The sequence below is a fragment of the Sus scrofa genome, chromosome 4, assembly GCF_000003025.6.
Source record: "Sus scrofa isolate TJ Tabasco breed Duroc chromosome 4, Sscrofa11.1, whole genome shotgun sequence".
Taxonomy (NCBI): Eukaryota; Metazoa; Chordata; class Mammalia; order Artiodactyla; family Suidae; genus Sus; species Sus scrofa.
In genome coordinates this window covers 120,832,874-120,850,631 of record NC_010446.5, presented here as the reverse complement: position 1 = coordinate 120,850,631, position 17,758 = coordinate 120,832,874, and positions in this window count along the sequence as shown.

Sequence of the window (17,758 nt, the reverse complement as noted above, 5' to 3'; positions counted from 1 at the left end):
CATCCTTAACCTACTGAACAAGACCAGGGATTGAACCCATATTCTCATGGACACTATGTTGGGTTCTTAACCTGCTGAGCCAAAACAGGAACGCCAAGACTCAGGTCTTTTTGACTTTGACCCTGAAGCCCACTCATGCCCCAAAGGTGTTTATATGAGTTTTCTATTGCCCCAGGAACAACCAGAGACTCAGAGGCTTAAAGCAGCACAAATTGTTAACTTACGTTCTAGCAGTCAGATGTCCAACATGAGTCTCCCAGGGCCAAAACTAAGGGGTCGGTAGGGTTGTGTTGCTCCTAGAGGCTCCAGGGGAACGTCTACCTCCTCCGCTCCTCCAGCTTTGAGGCTCTGGCAGCGTCCGTACGCTGGCTCCCGGCCTCCTCCCACAAATCCTCACTGCTCCCTCTGGGGCCTCACCAGCATCCCATTAAGAACCCTTGTAATTACATTGAGCACACCTGGATAATCCAGATGCCTTTCCCGAAAGATCTGCTGATTAACAATATTAATTCCATCTGCAGCCTTAATTTCCCCTCGCTCTGTCATTTCACCCATTCTCAGAATGTGGATGTCGTTGGAGACGCTTACTCTGCCTACCATCCAGTTCCTTCTCTTTTCACAGAAAGGAGATTCAGTGAGGTTTGGAATACAGTCCTCCATTTCCTCAGGTAGACACATCACCAGGGTATTTTTTGCAAGACCTTCAGAAGTACATATGTCAACACAAACAACTTGGTTAATAATGAAGAGCCCCAGAAAGAGGAATGTAATGAAACAACTGGATTTGCATAGCACTGTACCGTTTAGAGTGTTTTCACACACACCTGATCCCCATAGAGCCTCTGTGAGGTAATTGGTTAGTTAAGCCTCCTCCCGCCCTAGTTTTCTTGTTGTCTTTTTCTTTTTGTCCTGCCTTGTTTCACAAATTTTTTTTTTCCTAAAAATAAATCATACTGTGGAGGCCTAGAAAAAAATGATAATTTTAACCTAAAATAAATGCATTAAAAATTTCCACAGCTTTCGATTACATTTTAGTTTTGTTTTCAAGGAACTCTGTGGGAGGATTCTGAGTTGTCATTTGCAGATGGCAGGTCCTTGAGCTGGTTTATCTCATCAATAAAAGGAAAATGAGAAGACGGTTGAACATTTTTAGGAAAAGTAAGAGTGGAGTTGCTAAAACGTAGGCGTTTATTCAGTGAAATGACGTACTGAGCACTTACTATATGCTAGGCACTGTTCTAGGCTCTAGGCAAACAATAATGAATACAACAGCCAAGAATCCCTGCCCAGAGAGGCTAGACATCAATTTCTAGAAGAAGAGATAGATGAACAAGTGAACAGGCACATATATAATATTTAACAGTGATAAGAGCTGGGAAGTCTGAGAAGAGCTGGTCGGGGTTGTGGTTGCTCTTTTCTGCGGGGGGACAGAAGAAGACCCCTGATAAGTTATCATGTGAACAGAGGCCAGAAAGAAGGAAGCGACAGACCCATGAGAATGTGTGGGTACGAGTGTTTCAGACAGAGGGAACAGCAAGTCCAAAGGCCCTAAGGGGGGGATATTCTTGTCATCTTGGACGAAGAACAAAGAAATTATTTTACTTTTTTTTTCCCAGCATCATTGAGAAAAATTGACATATAGTGTTAAGTTTAAGGTATATAATATGTTGATTTAATACAGTTATATATTTCCAAATGATTTCCACCATAACGTTAGCTAATACCAGCATCGTGTCACATCATTAGGGTTTCTTTTTTGTGGTGAGAACATTTAAGAGTTACTCTTAGCAGCTTTCACGGATATAATATAGTCTTCTTAACTATAATCACTGTGCTTAGTATAATGCCCTCAAGGTCCATCCATGTGGTCATAAATGACAGGACATCCTTATTTCTCATGGATGAATAATATTCCATTATATACACACATATGCGTATGATACACAAACACACACACCACACACACACACACACACACACCACCACATCTTCTTTATCCTTTACCCCTAGGTTGTTTCCATATCTGAGCTACTGTGAATAAAGCAGCAATAAATATGGCAGCGCAGATATCTCTTTGGTACACTGTGTTGATTTACTTTGTGTGTGTGTATATATGTGTGTGTGTGTGTGTGTGTATCCAGAAGTGGAATTTCTGGGAAGAAATTATTCTAAGTGAAGCAGGAAAGAAAACTAGACAGATATGGGAAATGAATTCAGACAAGGGGTGGAACCAGACTATAGCCTAATATTTGAGAAATTTGTTTTTATTCTACATGAGATGAAGACCCACTAGGGTGTTTGTTTGTTTGTTTTAATTTCATAATGATTTTTGTTTTTTCCATTATACTTGGTTTACAGTGTTCTGTCAATTTTCTACCTTACCGCAAAGTGACCCAGTCACACATACATATATACATTCTTTTTTCTCATATTATCATGCTCCATCATAAGTGACTAAATATACTTCCCAGTGCTATACAGCAGGATCTCATTGCTTATCCATTCCAAAGGCAATAGTTTGCATCTCTTAATCCCAGATTTCCAATCCATCTCACTCCCTCCCCCTCCCCCTTGGCAACCACAAGTCTGTTCTCCATGTCTGATGATTGGATTAAGAAGATGTGATATATATACACAATGGAATACTACTCAGCCATAAAAAAGAACAAAATAATGCCATTTGCACAGCATGGATGGAACTAGAGCCTCTTATCCTGAGTGAAATAAGTCAGAAAGAGAAAGACAAATACCATATGATACCACTTATATCTGGAATCTAATATACAGCACAAAAGAATCTTTCCACAGAAAAGAAAATCATGGACATTTGGTTTTTTTTGTTGTTGTTGGTTTTTTTGTTGTTGTTGTCTTTTTAGGGCAGCACCCATGGCATATGGAGGTTCCCAGGCTAGGGGTCACATTGGAGCTGTAGCCGCTGGCCAACACCACAGCCACAGCAACACCAGATCAGAGCCACATCTGTGATCTACACCACAGGTCATGGCGATGCCAGAGCCTTAACCCACTGAGCAAGGCCAAGGATCATACCTGCATGCTCATGGATGCCAGTCAGATTCATTTCTATTGAGCCATGACAGGAAGTCCCCCACTGGGTTTTTGGAACAGAGAAGTGAAATCTAGCTTTTGTTTTGAAAGGACCACTCTGGCTGCTGAGGGTGGGGAAGGGCGTAAGGGGGAAGAGAGCCATCAGGAGGCCATGAAAATTATCCTACCAAGGGATGATGGTAGTACCTGAGGAGGAGATGGGGCCAGATGGTGAATGTATCTTGAAGGTCAATCTGTAAGGACTGCTGATGAAGGGAGGGTGTGGTCTGAGGGGCAGGGAGGAGTCAAAGATAAAACCAAGGATTTTAACCTTGAGCCATTGAAAGGGTGGAGGTGATATTTACCTGGATGAATGAATCCAGGAACAGAGTAGGTTTGGAGAAGAAAATGAGCCCTTTCTTATAAAAGAACCGGAAGAGGAATGGACATATATGCATAACTGAATCACTTTGCTGAACAGCAGAAATTAACACACCATTGTAAAACAACTATGCTTCAATAAAATTTTTAAAAGATGAATAAAACAGACAATGAGGATCGTGGCCTTGGACATGCTAAGATTGAATTGTCTATTGGATACTCAGGTCGCAATATCAAACAGGCGGCTGGATGTGTTAAGTCTGGGCTTTGAAGCTGGAAATAGGAGGTTAGGGGTCATTGGTTTCCTGCTGTGTCTCAATATTTAGCAGTTGGAGAAAGAAGGTGGAAATTAGCAAAAGAAGGTGAGGAAGGGCCAGCATGATAGAAAGAGAATCAAAATAGTAAGTTACGACCTCAGAGTCAAGTGAGGAAACTATTTCCAGAAAAACAGTAAAAATGCAGCTGGTCGGGGGAAAAAACATAAAACTGAACATTTCCCGTTGGCTGTAGCCGTGGAGCGAGGCCTTTGATAACTTTGACAAGGGTTTTTATAGCGCCGTAGTAAAGACGAAATTGATTGGAGTGACCTCAAAAGTAACAGAGCAAAAGAAAGCAAAGACCATGTGTATAGATGCCCTTTAAAGACGAGATATCGGTGAAGAAGAGCAGGAAATTGCAATTGTAGTGGAGGGGTCATGAACAAAAGAGAGTTTTAAATTTTTTTTCTATTTTTAGGGTTCTTTAAATTTTTATTGAAATATATCTGACATATAACACTGTAAATGTAAGGTATACAAGGGAAGGTTTTTTTTTTTTTAATGGTAGAAATATTAGTATATTTGTAGGCTGATAGAAATAGACTAATAGGAGAAACCGATGATGCAGGAGTCAGGACAGGTGCCAAAGCAACACTCTTCAGTAGGTATGAGGAGATGGGGTGCCGCTCAAGGAAGCACGGGCCTTGCACAAAACCGTGGAAAAGTGACAAAGCAGAAAGGCGGAGAATGTGAACCAAAGACAGACCACGTGGTGGGCCCTGTGCCCATGGCCTCGGAGAATTTCTAGTATCTCAGTGAAGTAGAGGGCAAGGGCATCACGAGAGAGTGAAAAGAGAGGAGGGCATGTGAGGAGTCGGAGGAAAGAGAAGAGGGGTCTCCTAGGAGGGTGTGCGTAGGCCAGGAGCATCTGGTAGGTAGAGTTGCTGGTGGTGAATCTCAGCATGGTTCTGCGTCTTTCTCTAGCTCCCCCCAGGGGTAGGAAATGGAAACGCTGTCGTCGTCATTGGAGTTGCAATGTAAAATCTGTGATGATATGGTCTCTTCCTGCGTCAGAACAAAGTCTTAGGAATGGAGACTTGAGTTGGGTCCACTTTCCGGGAACGTTTGCCTTTTTCAGCAGGAGGAGAAACTAACTCTTCCCAATACCTGATGACTTCACGGTGGAATTTCAGACTTCAGTAATAAGATTGCTGAGGAAATCTTCTTGAGGAATGGGTACCATTTCTCTGCCTCAAATAAGAGTCTATTGTTACCAACCGATGCATGAATTTATCCGATAAATAAGCAGTTGTAATTTCAGATATTTACTCCTGACAGAGGCCATTCATTAATGTCCGGGAGAGCGTGCCACTTAGCTCCGGGAAAAGAACAGAAACAAGGAAAGGCTTAAGAGGCCTTTACTGTGGTTGTAATTCCTTGTTGCTGTCCTGTGGTTGTCTTTTAAAGCTGTGATTCATTTCTAGGTTTCTTTCACCAGAGTGAATAATAAGCATCACGAAGATTCCCAATATTTTCTTTTTCAGTCCTTTGGCCCATTATTACGCTGATAAACTTAGACATCTTTGGAAAATGAAAGCACAGTGGTATCTTCATAACACAAGATGCTAAATGCTACTCACCCCTTCTGTTTAATAAAGACAAGGGAGTTGTCTCTCTCCTAAGTGGCACAGCTAACCTTATAATCTGTCATAGCTCTGCTACAGCAAGAAAATTCTCAGAAAACTTCTGACACATTTTTCTAGACTTCTGGAAAAACAGTATATAAAGAACCAAGAGAGCGTGACATAAAATGAAGACAGCTTACTGTTCTGTCTTTTTCCTTAATTGGAAATGCTGTTTTATAAGAAGCTCTATTTTATTTTCGTGTACTTCAAAGAAGATCAGGAGAGTTTGATTCAACTAGAAAAAAATCTTCATGGGTGCTTTGGCATGGTTATTTTACTTCGGAGCTCATGGTGTGGGAGAAGTTCAAAGAGAAGTTGGCAGGCCTGATGGTGCTTTGTGGTCTGGGTTACAAGGGGAGTCGAATTATATCTGGATAATTCCCAAACAGAAATACAAAAATAAGCAGCAGAAAATAAAATGCAATACAAAGGTATTATGTCCTCATGTTTTACATTTGCAATTTTTTGGTTTTTCATCACTAGGAGTCATTATCTAACTTGCTATTTATTCATCCATCTAGCCTATTAAACTCATATTTATAAGTATCCACATGGGACTAGGCTTCATACTGGATGGTGAGAATATGGAGATTAGCCAATAATGGTCCTTGACCTCATGTAGAACATGACCTCAGCTTCCAACCCAGCCAATGGTATTGCATTGAATTATGCTCCCTAAAATTAACATCTGCCTCAGAATATGGTTTACCAAACCTCAGAGTGTGCCCTTATTGGAAAAACGGATCTTGGCAAATGTACTTAAGACAAGATTACACCGTGGAATCTTTATACGCAGAGGACACAGACACATGGAGGGAAGGCAGCCATGTGAAGTCAAAGGCATAGATTAGAGCGACGCTGGAGTTGTCTTGTGGGGCAGTGGGTTAAGGATCCGGTGTTGTTACTGCAGTGGCTTGGACTGCTGCTGTGGTGCAAGTTTGAGTTCCTGGTCTGGTAGTTTCCACATGCCACAGGCTCAGCCAAAAACAAAACACCCCCCCCACACCAAACAAACAAACAAACAAAAAACATTTCTCAAAAAATATTAAAAAAAATTTATGCTGTTTCTCCCCACCCCCTGCCCTTTCCCTCCCCCCCACCCCACCCCCGGCCATGCCAAGGATTGCTGACAGTCACCAGAAGCTGGAAAGTGACAAGAAAGGATAATACTCTATAGACTTCAGAGACAGCATGGTCCTGCTCAAAGCTTGATTTCAGAATTCTAGCCTTCTGAACTGTGAGACAATACATTTCTGTTGCTTTAAAGCACCCAGTTTTTAGTACATGATTTGTTAATGGCAACCCTTGCGCACTAATACAGATACCCATTTTGATATATCTATGCTGCCTACAAATACTCTTTTCGTCTTTTTCTTTTGTAAAAATCATTCAGTTTAAATGGGGGAAACTTTCAAACAAGTGATCTATTATTAGTTGATTTGAGATACTCTGTATAGACCCATTTGCTTTTTTTTACTCATCAAGTATTTTGTCTTCATGTAGGGTAGATGTTTTCTTTTAAAAGTACATCTCTGAGACAGTCTGCTTTCATCGTACAAGTATTTTGTGGTATAAATAAAAGCTAGTAGAAAATTTACTAGAAGCTGAAATCTTCTTTTTTTTACCAAATTTCAAGTGGATGGTTTATAATTCTTCCCTGAATTTCAAACACTTTTTGCAAGAAGCAAATGTGGAAGAAAAATGATATCAGAGCTTCTTAAAGTTAAATGAAATTTCTACTTGGCCACATCTTAATAAATAGAAGCCAGCTAAGCCATATTTTTTTTTTTTTTGTCTGCACAAAATGAGTGGCATTTCAATCAATAGATCCAACAGCAAAGAGCATGCCATGGTAGTACAGCTGCCAATATCAAATATAGTAAGTACTCAAGAACACATTGGCAGGGACAAGTTTTGTGCAAATGTTGTTTCATGAAAAGCAAATTCTCCTGGTAATTGTTGGTGACCATGGAGATCATGTTCTAAATTAACATTGTACGATTATTGATTTGGAGGTAGGAAATGCATTTATCTTAAAAGCTCATTACCTAGCAACCACTGAGGCAGAATCACCCAATCAGAAATAGCCTCTCTCATGAAACTATGGAAGTTAAATTACACGTACAGTTCCGTGTGTGTGTGTTTGGTATTCAAAATAGATCCTCACAGAATAGAATATTCATAGCCATTACTTTTCAAACCTATTCAAATTAGATTCTTTTATAAAGGATCAGAAAGAGCATAAAAAGATCTGAGAGGGTGCCTGGAAAATAGAAAAAAGAGAAATTACTTGCAAAAGTTAGACAACTTTTATCTTCGGGAGAGAGCCTTCTTCCCTCCTTCCTATATTCTTGCACATTCTCTCTTCGCTCGCTCTCTCATCTCTCTCTCTCTCTCTATCACACACACACACACACACTTTCTGTTCTCTCAGGACTAACCGTGTATAAAATCTTACAACATACATATACAGAACTATCTAACCAACAAAACCTACCTACTTGTAGCATTTCTTTTAAGATTTTTTTTTTCTGAAATATTTCCCCAAGATAATAATGCTCAAGATTAATCAGAAAATCCCAATTTGGTGTGAAATAAAATGTAACTGGACTCTTCTTGGGGGATTATTCCATGAGGGAGAGCTGTTGTGAGGTGCAAGTCCAAGTTTATTCCTTGAATTCATGGAGTTAAATGGTAATTTATGGGGAAATATTGCTCTTCAATGACAATAAATATTTGTGCATATACTTTGAGATTTTTACCAATTATTTCTCCTATTTCAATATGTTGAAAATAATTTCACGCTACTGTCTAACGATGGTAGTGTTTTGGAAATGCTGGTAACGTTATAACGTTATAATATCCTATCATGTGCAAACTCTGCTCATTTTTTTTTGAACACTTGCTAAATCATAAGTTAAACTGTCACATTTAAACTAGGAGGGTAAAATAGTCAAAGATCTTGACCTTCCTTATTTCGTATTCTATGTAATTCTTAATGATGTTTTACTAGTTCTGATCACATCTCAAAGGAGAAAATGGTTACTCAATGGAAAATTGTACTATCCTAGTGCTTTTCAGGGGAATAATTATGTGAACCATGTATGTAACTACATCCTGGACCTTTAAAATTGGTCATAAATCTCAAAAGTTTAATTTTTAAATCTATGTAGACTTTTTTTTCTTTTTGTCTTTTAGCCTTTTCTAGGGCTGCTCCTGTGGCATATGGAGGTTCCCAGGCTAGGGGTCTCATTGGAGCTGTTGCTGCCTGGTCTAGGCCAGAGCCAGAGCCACTCGGGATCCAAGCTGCGTCTGTAACTGACCCTACAGCTCATGGCAATGCCGGATCCTTAACCCACTAAGCAAGGCCAGGGATGGAACATGCAACCTCATGGTTCCTAGTCAGATTCGTTAACCACTGCCCCACGACGGGAACTCCTACGTAGACTCGTTTTCAACATGCTTAAGATGAAAATCTAGTGACCTGTTGAGTGCCTGCATGAAAGATGAAATATTTGGCACTTTTGGCCTGACAATTATAGCCTTTAGTTATTCAGCAGGTAAAATTAAATTTATAACCACGTGACCAATGAATGCATGCTTTGCTCCCTAATCCCTATTTTCTGTCAGGCACACTACAGTCCAAGGGGCTGGCTCTACAGAGTTGGATTATAAATAATACATATAGTATATGAAACAAAAAATACAATGACGTATATAACTGAAGTTAAGACCCTTAGCTGGCCTTAGTAATGTGTTCCATGAGTCATTCACTAACCAGTATTTACTGAATGCCTACTAAGGGCCAGGGATTGGGGATTGAGCAGTAAACAAATCCAACAAAAATCCCTACCTCTGTGGAACACTAATTACCTGATGACTTTAATTATAACATGACAAACAAAATGTTTAATGAAAATTGTACATAGATTGAGCAATGTAACTGGCTTTTTTATTGAAATAAAATTTAGATAGATGTAATATACAGTTAGGAAGTAAACAGTTTAACAAGTTTTGATAAATACATACACCTGTGTAATTACAACTGCAGTCAGTGTTTAAGACATTTCTACCTCCCCAGAAAGTTCCCTCGTGCTCTTTCCTAAAGAGCCAAGCACCACATCAGGAATCAAAGTTCTGATTGTGACAACCAAAAATTGCTTCTTCTTTTTCTTATGTTTTATAGAAATAAAATCATGGAGTCTGCAACGTTGTGCCTTACTTTGACTCAGCATAAGGTTTTTGAGATTCATTCATTTTGTTGTAACAGTAGTATATTCTTTCTTCTTGCTGAGTCTGATTTTATTGTATGTATAAACCACAATTTGTCTCTTCGTTCAGATATTGATGGACCTTTGGGTTGTTTGCGTTTTAGGTTCTTATGAGTACAATCTTTAACTTGAATGGTCTGATATAGTCCATTTCCATACAGGTCTATTGTCAGATATATGTATTGTGAATATTTTCTCCCAAGCTGTAGCTTGCATTTTCATTTTTAAACCACGTCTTTTGATGAGCAAATGTTTTAAAATTTGATGAACTCAATCTGACAGTTGTTTTTCTTTTACTGTTGGTGATTTTTTTTTGTCTCATCTTTACAAAAACTTTGCCTCCTTGAGAGTCACAAAGAGATTGTTTTCCTCTAGCAGCGTTAAAGTTCTAGCTTTTGGTTTTAGTCTATGATCCATTTCAAGTTCATTTTTCTAAGAGGTCGAGGTTGAGTTTTTTTTTTTTTCTCCACATGAATCCAGTAATTATTGCATCAGTTTTTGAAAAGACTTTTTTTTCCCTATTGAATTGCCTTCGGGCATTTGTCAAAAATTGGTTGAGCATATATGTTTCTGAACTATTTCTGAACTCTCTATTCTGTTTCACTGATCTATTGTTTATCCCACTATTTAATTTTGAAATTAGACATTGTGAGTCCAAATTTTTTCTTCTTTTGCAAAGTCGTTTTACATATTCTAGGCTCTTTCCACAAAAAATAAGAATTAACTTTGTGATTTCTACTTCAAAGCTTGTTGAAGTTTTGTTGAAATTGTGTTGAATCAGTTTCACATAATTGAATTGTGTTGATCAATTTAAGAAGAATTGATATCTTAACGATATTTAGTCTTCCAATACATAAACATGGTATATTTCTCCATTTATTTAGGTCTTTTATTTCTCTCAGATGTGATGTATAGCCTTACCATAACTTTTGTTAAATTTATTCTAAGGGCTTTCTATTTTTGAAGCTATTTAAAATGGAATCTTTTAAATTTTATTTTTAAATGATTTGCTATTGATATATGAACATGTAATTGAGTATTATAGGTTGACTTTGTATCCTGAGAACCTTCTAAATTTACTTATTAGCTGTTTTATAAATTTTTTAGGGTTTTATATGCCCATAGATATTATATTTTCTATAAATAAAGACATTTTTCTAACTGGATTTTGAGGTTCCAAATTATGAATAATGTGGATATAAAAATAAGCTACCAAGCCCTCACTATTTTAAGGTTACATATTGAATCTGAGAGACTTTTTTGGTATCCTTATTTACATAGACCAGTGCTGTCCATTAGAAACACAAAGTGACAAAATTTTCTAGTAGCCACATTTTAAAAGATAAACAGAAATTGATAGAATGCATTTAGTATTATTTTTCATTTAACTCAACATATCCAAAAATGATCAATTTCAACATATAATCAATATAAAAATTATGATACTTTATAGTCTTGTCTTTGGTACTCAAGTCTTTGAAATCCAGTATGTATTTTACACTCACAGCACAGCTCAAATTGGATAAGCCACATTTCCAGTGCTCCATGGCCACATGTGTCTGACAGCTTTCGTGCTGACCAGTACAGAGCAGAGGATACAAGGATATAAACAAATAACTTATAGTTGAATAACTATGTATTTTGTTTTTCTACAAAGGCGTGGAAGCTAATAAGATAACTTGGAAAATTTACTTCCTCAAGGCACATCTTGCATATTCTCTAGCACACATTTCAGTCCAAGTACTCCTTTAGGAAGGTGATAGCAATGGTTAACAGGCCAAGCTCTGAGCTAGATGGCCTGTTTTCCTATCCTGCCTCCCCCACTTACTGCGTGACCTTGGACAAGGTTCTTATTCTTTATTCTCTCTTTGTCTTGGGTAAGTTCAGTGAGATCAAACAGTGCTAGCTAGGCACACAGTAAGCATTCCAGAATGTTAGCTCTGAGTATTTCACTGTGTGTGTGTGTGTGTGTGTGTGTGTGTGTGTGTGTGTGTGTGTGTGTTTGGGAACATCTTATACATGATCTGGATGAAAAATGGATCCAGTGGCAGGTCATGTTCATTTGTGTTCCTTCTGGTTGGTCTTATGGTTAAACTGAACCACAAATAGCTGGCTGGTCTATTAAAGTGGGATAATTTGAAAGCGTGACACCTAATGAAGAAAAATCATGAGGAAAGTATCTGCGGAACTAACCAAAGAGACAGCCATCTACCCCGGCCAGCCGAGAAAGGTTCCATCTAGGGAATCTCAAAATCGCTATTTAGAGCTGAATGGACTTTGCAGACATTGTTTACAGATACATTTGCTCTAATTTCTATCTCTGGTCCCAAGCTGCCGATAACCTCTGCTGGCTCTGTTGACATCTGGTGGCTCCCTGGCTCGGTAACTTAAGTCAAATTATGTTTTTGTCTTTGTTTTAATAACTGTTCTCTTCTATGCTTCTCCCTGGAAGCCAGAGACAGGACAGAAGGGGAGGGGGGGAAGAAGTCCCTCTGAGGCAAAGTCTTAGATTTTTGAAAGAATCTATTTTGGACTCGCTTTAAAATCCATTCATTTTGATGAATATAATCTAGTATGTGTCTGGAGCCAGCCCAGTAAATTTGTGAAGATTCTCGGCTTCATCTCAGTACTCTCAGAGAGACAATAATTCTGTGCTTCGGCAGCATAATGAGATTTATTTGCACAACTTCCATGAGTGTATCTATAGAATGTGCTTGTGAGGGAGAGGGGTTATTCAAGTGCTATCATCTGACTTTCTGCTTTCAGTAAATGTTTGCTATTTGAGATATTTTTCTATGTATGTGTCTCTTAGAGTTTCTTTGCTTTGTGATGTGTTCTCCTCTTGGGAGGCTGGCAGTATAAGTGGTCGACAAAAAAAGCTAATAAATCTGAGGTTAATAGGGCTCTAGACAGCAAAGTACATAGAATAAGGAGTCTTGCTAGCTGCAGCGTGTAGTCGAAGGCAGAACTGTCAACAGAAAGTCTGATTATTTCAAAGGGCAGGACAAAGCTCAGAAAAATTCCAGATCAGTTTTCAATTCACCGAGGTCATATCTCACATCGGCGAATATGACCCCCTTGGGATTTGAAGTTGGAGAGAAAGGAGTCAAGGAAGGATTCCCTCTGTGGGGTTTCAGCTGAGCTTGAATTTGGAGATGGTTCCAGTAGAATGGAGTGTGTTCACCCTCGGATACATCATGCGCCTAAAATGTTCCTATAAAGCGCTGCATGGTAGAGCCTCATGCATTTTGTGCTAATTTGCCATTGGCCTTGCTTTTCAAGCTCGCGACATGGATTCCCTCTCCACCCACAGGGAAGTCAGGTTCCTTTGAATATTAGCTGCCGCGGTTACACAGTGGAGGGGACGTGGGGCTGGGGGCGGGGATCCTGCTCCTGCAAATCCTTAGGCAGGAGCTTGGCTGGGTGTGGGGACAGTGACTGCGGACATCTGATTGTCATGGCAGCTACCACTCTGTGTCTCCTCGGGGAGCTCCTCAGGTGAGGTGAGGAGGCGTATCGCCCTGGTCATGGAGCTGACTTGCCAGCAGGGAGGGGCCTGCTTTTCTCTGGGATCTGAGCACCAAATCTATGATGAGGTAGAGACATGTAGCTTCACAGCTTCTAACACGCAATAAGAATGAGGCTGAAGTGAACATTTGAGGAGTAGCAAGGGAGAGGCAGCTTAAGCGCGCATCTGACACAAGGACACAGTTATCTAAGAAACCAGTTGTTTCTCAATTTTAACACAGGCATTGGTTTCTCCCGAAATCAAGCTACCCCCCCTCTTGAAACATAGATAGTTCTCACATGGAAGAAAGAAAAGGATCTCATTTAAAAATAATATGTCAGGAGTGAGGATAAACTGAAGCTGCCATATAAACTCTAAGTTTCTCAGCGTTTGCCAAGTAAGCAAATTGTGCCAGGTTCATTTCTAGCAGGGGGGTCGGGGGTAGTGTGTCTAAACAAATGCGGGTCAAATCTTGCAGCAGGCTCATCCAGCAACAACTCGCTGACTCCTCCTGGAGGTCCAGCAAGGTATGAGGCACTGGTTCATGCGGGTAGAGCAGAAAGACTTTCTAGAGCTGTTGGAGGCACCTGCTAAGTACATGTCCAACTGCTCTGCAAACCACCAGGTAGCCCTGAGACAGAGAGAAGCGGCTGGGGGAGCTTATCCCTGAGCAAGTAAACCTTCCGACAACTTTCTCCTTGTAACCTATCAGGACTCCTTGCCTGTCGATTTACTGGAATACAACTGTTTCCTTAAAATCAGTTCCTTTTTCTGGCTTACACAAGTTTGAAGGGCTAACTGTAATTTTCTGAGGGAGGCCGGCCCTGTGTATAATTAAACAAAGGAGAATGAGTAAGTGTTAAATTGGCGTAGGAATAATCCTTCCTATTCTAATTTCCATCTTCCTGCCTTGTGTGTGTACATTTTTCTTGATTCTCGTGTTTTCTGAGCTGCTCAATGCACCCCTCTCTTCTTTCTACCCTCTTTCCCTTTGTCATTTTATCCGATTCGCCATGATGAAGGTATCACCGTGGATGAGTCCTCATCTTTGTCTCATGACTGCCTTTTACGCACATTATGCTATAACATAGTTGGACAATCCACTATATGGCAGAAGTCTATTCCCCACATGGTTAGTGTATTGGTTACTGCTGAACTAACGCAGTGTTTCCACGTAAGCCATAGCCTTTCCTCCTTCAGTTTCTGATGGCCAAGGCCTACTCATTTGACTCTGTTTGTTTATTTTTTGGCCACCCCATGGCATATGGAGTTCCCGGGCAGAGCAGCAGTGGTGACCTATGCCACGGCTACAGCAACGCCAGATCCTTAGTGCATTGTCCCGGGCAGGGAATCGAATCTGTGTCCCAGTGCCCCAGAGATGCTGCTGTTGCACCACAGCGGGAACTCCAACTCTGCTTAAACATTATATATTTCTGACTCCTCTAACTTACCTCATCCTTCTTATCCTCCTCCCTTTCAAACCTACCCACCCTTGGCAGTAATCTCTCTCTCTGTGAATGTCTAACATTATAATATTCTAAGGCTTTGCACGTACTACTCATTCAATGCTACCCATAACCCTGTGATATATATATATCCCCATATATATATATCCCCATCATCACCACTGTTTTACAAATGGGGACATGAAGCCATGACATCACATGACATTCTCAATTTCATGTTCTTTGTAGATAACAGATCCAGGATTCCAACCTAGACAGTCTGACGCTAGGGTCCATGTTTTTAACCCTGATCCTGTCATGCCTACATATCATCAGTGTTTCATATTGAACATTAAAAAAGTTGATGGCAACTTCCCTTCTCACTCTAATCTTCTTCAGTGCAGAGCAGCTATTTGATTTTCTTTGGTCCCCCACCCCAGCCCAGCCAGACTGCTCAGCAGGCTGCCTTACACATTCAGAATCTCGATAAAGGTTGGACGGAGGAGTGGTTCTCTTATTTTGTTACTGCATCGCTCTCTGTGGGTTGGTTGTCCCTAAACTTAACCAAACAACATATTAGTTGATGGTCAATGTGTTGATTGATCAAAAACTTATTAGGAACCAAGTAAGCCATCTCCTTCACATCTTTCATGCCACCTGTCACCTCCTCCTGGCTGAAGAAGAAGGTGGAATTGGTTTGACATGACAAATTCTGTGGGCTGCTTTTAAACAACTTAATAACCTCCAGGATTTTACAAATTGATCTTTTTCTTAATGAATTGCCCCAGAAACTTTCAGGTTTAAAAGTCAGACCAACTGCTCCATAATTCATGAGTTAGTCCTTGTGTTCTTGTAATGCAGGATGAACTGATTAATTTTTTGGACATTTTGGCAAATCTGATCTGGATGACTAAGTCCCTGGCCTGTTTTAAATCCTGTTTTTTAAGTCCTGTGGTAGGAATTACATTATATCTCTGACAATAGTAGCCTTTGTAATGAGAACTGAAACAAAACAGGCATTAAACACTCTGATCTTAGCCAACGATCATTCATTTCTATTCTTACCACGATGGCTGTCTGTCCTTTGTTCTGACCATATTTGAAATATATTTCCTGGTGGCTAAATGTTACATCCCTCCTGCTAAGCTGATTTTGTGTATCAGAAGGATATACATAGTTTGAGGCTTTGGATGATAGAATTTGGATTCATTTACTTTTGCCAGTGAAAGTTTAGGGCTTATGTTTTTTTGGTTTTTTTTGTTTTTTATTATTTTTTTATTTTTTATTACTCAAATGAATTTATCACATATGTAGTTGTATAATGATCATATCAATCTGATTTCACAGGATTTCCATCCCATAACCCAAGCACATCTCCCCACCCCCTAAACTGTCTCCTCCAGAGACCATAAGTTTTTCAATGTCTGTGAGTCAGCATCTGTTCTGCAAAGAAGTTCAGTCTGTCCTTTTTTCAGATTCCACATGTCAGTGAAAGCATTTGATGTTGGTTTCTCATTGTATGGCTGACTTCACTCAGCATGATAGTTTCTAGATCCATCCATGTTGCTAAAAATGCTGGTATTTCATTCTTTTTAATGGCTGAGTAATATTCCATTGTGTATATGTACCACCTCTTCTGGATCCACTCCTCTGTCGATGGACATTTAGGTTGTTTCCATGTCTTGGCTATTGCAAATAGTGCTGCAGTGAACATCGGAGTACATGTGTCCTTGCGAGTCATGGTTTTCTCTGGATAGATGCCCAGGAGTGGGATTGCTGGATCAAATGGTAGTTCTCTATTTAGTTTTCTGAGGAATCTCCATCCTGTTTTCCACAGTGGTTGTGCCAATTTACAATCCCACCAACAGTGTAATAGGGTTCCTTTTCCTCCACACCCTCTCCAGCACTTATTGTTTGTAGACGTTTGGATGATGGCCATTCTGGCTGGTGTAAGGTGGTACCTTATAATGGTTTTGATTTGCATTTCTCTAATGATGAGTGATGTTGAACATCTTTTCATGTGTGTTTGGCCATCTGTATGTCTTCTTTGGAGAACTGGCTGTTTAGATCTTCTGCCCATCTTTTGATAGGATTGTTTGTTTTTTTGGTATGGAGCTGCAGAAGGTGTTTATAAATTTTGGAGATGAATCCCTCGTCAGTTTGATTCACTTGCAAAGATTTTCTCCCATTCTGTGGGTTGTTGTTTTGTTTTGTTTAGTTTCCTTTGCTGTGCAGAAACTTCGAAGTTTGATTAGGTCCTATTTGTTTATTTTCGTTTTTATTGTCAATATTCTAAGATGTTGCTGTCATTTATGTCAGAGAGTGTTTGGGCTATGTTTTCCTCTAGGAGTTTTATAATGTCTGGTCTTATATCTATGTCTTTAATCCATTTTGAGTTTATTTTTGTGTATGGTGTTAGGGAGTGTTCTAATTTCATTCTTTTCCATGTGGCTGTCCAGTTTTCCCAGCACACTTATTGAACAGGCTGTCCTCTCTCCATTGTTTATTCTTGCCTCCTTTGTCATAGATTAGTTGGCTGTAGGTGCGTGGGTTTAATTCTGGGCTTTCTAACCTGTTCCACTGATCTCTATTTTTGTCTTTGTGCCAGTACCATGCAGTTTTGATGATTGTTGCTTTGTAGTATAGTCTGAAGTCCAGGAGCCTGATTCCTCCAGCTCCATTTTTCTTTTTCAGGATGTCTTTGGCTATTCTGGGTCTTTTGTGCTTCCAAATAAACTTTAAAATATTTTGTTCAAGTTCTGTGAAAAATGTCCTTGGTAATTTGGCAGGGATTGTATTGAATCTGTAGATTGCCTTAGGTAGTATTGTCATTTTGATAATATTAACTCTTCTAATCCATGAGCATGGTATATCTTTCCATCTGTTTGTGTCATCTTTGATTTCTTTCATCTGAGTCTTATAGTTTTCAGAGTACAGGTCTTTTATCTCTTTAGGTAGGTTTACTCCTAGGTATTTTATTCTTTTGGATACCATGGTAAATGGGATTGCTTTCCTAATTTCTCTTTCTGCTCTTTTATTGTTAGTGTATAGAAATGCCATTGATTTCTGTGTATTAATTTTGCATCCTGCAACTTTGCCAAATTTATGGATGAGCTCTAACAGTTTTCTGGTAGAGACTTTAGGATTCTCTAGGTATAGGATCATG